Genomic DNA, 2,699 nt, shown 5'->3' on the forward strand with positions numbered 1-2,699 from the left:
ATATAATGACTTTTGCTAATAGGGTTGTTTGTATGACTGCTTACCCGGTATCCTCTTTAGGTTGGGTTATGTTGTTATAGTATTAGAGTTTCTAACGTGGCCGATGGTTGAGTATATGTGATTAATAATTATTATTTAGTGGAAAAAAATTTGTATGAAAAATCAAGGCGTTACAGTTTGGTATTAGAGTCTAGGTTGTTTGGTTATGCAGACTTTAGTAAACAACAGAATACAATACCAGAGTATAAGAATAGTTTTTGATGAGATATGAGTCAGTTGTTGTTAGAGGATGAGATTGAAATTTAAGGTTCTATCTTGCAACATGAAGGCAGGAATTCCATAGTTGTTTCTATGATTTTCCTGGGGTGAAGATTTCAGGAAAACCATGGATACTATCGTCAGTTCTTGTTTCTAAGTGGTAGAATTGAATCTTAAATGGGGATTGAGAATGTTAAGAGAAATTTTTATAATAGAATATCTTGTGGGTTTTGGTTTTCTGGGTGTGTTAGTGAGTTATGATGATAGAGTTCTAAGACTGTTTTATACTATTTGCAGGACGGATCCAGGGAGTAATAGTGCACATGCTGGGGGTGATGATGCAGGGCATTCTAGTATGGGGGGCGGAGACCCCGATGCAATGTTACGTAGCATCACCCTGCCGGTGATGTTAGAGATGGCTAGGAGTTCAAGAGGGTGGAGCTGCACAATTGAGTAGTTCACGCATATAAGGCCCCTGTCGTTCTTCAGAGGAGCTGACCCACTAGTAGCCGAGAATTGGGCCCAGGATATAGAGGGCATGTTGGAGGTTCTCTCGTGTACGGATAAGCATAAAGTACTGTTTGTGGTGTTTAAGTTGACTAGGAAATCTAAATGCCGGTGGAAAGCTGCGAAACTATTAAAGGAGTAGAGATCTGAGGCTGTAGTGGTGACCTGGAGCAGCTTCAGGGAGATCTTTTTCGAGCGGTACTTTCCCGCTACTGTCAGAAGTGCGAATTTATGCAGGGGCAGATGATGGTACAACAGTATGCAGCCATATTTGTTGAGCTGTCCCGGTTTGCTCCGTATTTGGTACCGGATGAGGAAAGGAAGGCAAGGAAGTTCGAGGAGGGCCTGAGACAGAGTCTATTTAAGTAGGTTACAGGCTTGTGGGCCTAGTTTTTTGCAGAGGTAATGGATAGAGCCGCAGTGATTGAGAGTGGCCTATAGAGAGGCACTGCAGCACATAGCCGAGGAAAAAGGCCTGTGCCTTCAGATTTTTAGGCAGGGTCCAGTCAAGGGCCTTGGAGGAGGCATGATAATAGAGGTGGACGGAGATCGGGAGTGGGATATCGGGCAGTACAGGGCATACAGATGCCCCCTTCTTGTCCCATATGCTACAGGATACACCCGGTAGAGTGCCAGGTCAGGGAGATTGTTTGTTATTGATGCCATAAGCCTGAGCATATGGTGAGAGATTGTCGAGCACCACCAATTGTTACGCATGATTATAGCCCATATCAAGGAGGTCACCAAGCACCTCGAGGCAGATAGTAGAGGAATACCACCCCAACACGAGTCTATGTGCTGACACTAAGGGATGCTGAGGCGGTAGGAGATGTTGTGACAAGTACTGTTTCAATTCTATCGTATACAACTACTATTTTTTTTTATTCTTTTATTTCCTGAGAGTTTGTTAAATTTGTTGGGATAGAGACTAAGCATTTAGACATTAGTTTGTCAGTGGCTACACCGACAAGGGCTGTAGGGATATGTGAGAAGGTACCTAGGAACTATCTAGTTAGCATTCAAGGGAGGTCTTTATTAGCTAATCTGGTGGTCTTGGATATGCATGGGTTTGAGATGATACTAAGGATGGACTGGCTAGCTGCTCACTATGCCAGTATAGACTGTCATTGGAGAGAGGTAGTGTTCAAACCTTCGAGAGCATAGGAGTACTGATTTGTGGGGTCATGGGTGCACACCCCACCACAGTTTTTATTTGCCATTCAAGCGAGGAGATTGTCATTATAGGGTTGTCAGGGATATGTGGCATGTGTGAAGGAGATATTAGAATAGGATTTGAGGTTAGAGGACATCCCGATAGTGAGGGATTTTCCCAATGTTTTCCATGAGAATTTGTCGGGACTACCTCCTGATCGTGAGGTAGAGTCTATTATTGATCTAGTTCCTGGAACAGCGTCGATTTCAAAATCGTTGTACATAATGGCATCGTTAGAACTAAAAAAGGTATAGTTACAGGAACTTTTGGATAAAGGATTTATTTCGCCTAGTGTGTCGCCCTGGGGAGCACTGGTTTTGTTTGTGAAGAAGAAGGATGAGTCGATGAGAATGTGCATTGACTATAGGGAAATAAATAAAGTGACTATCAAGAATAAATACCCGCTTCCTTGTATCGATGATTTATTTGAGCAGCTACAGGGGACAGAGATTTTCTTGAGGATTGATTTGCGGTCTGGGTACCATCAAGTGAAGGTTAGGGCGAAGGATGTTTCAAAGACAGCATTTAGGACTCGGTATGGCCACTACATGTTCCTAGTTATGCTATTTGGATTGACAAATGCTTCTGCAATATTCATAGATCTGATGAACATGGTATTTCATCAGTATTTGGACTAGTTCATGGTGGTGTTCATTGATGAAATACTCGTGTATTTAAAGAGCCTAGAGGAGCATGAGGAACATCTGAGGGTAGTGCTTCG

This window comes from Malania oleifera, chromosome 5 (assembly GCF_029873635.1).
Source record: "Malania oleifera isolate guangnan ecotype guangnan chromosome 5, ASM2987363v1, whole genome shotgun sequence".
Taxonomy (NCBI): Eukaryota; Viridiplantae; Streptophyta; class Magnoliopsida; order Santalales; family Ximeniaceae; genus Malania; species Malania oleifera.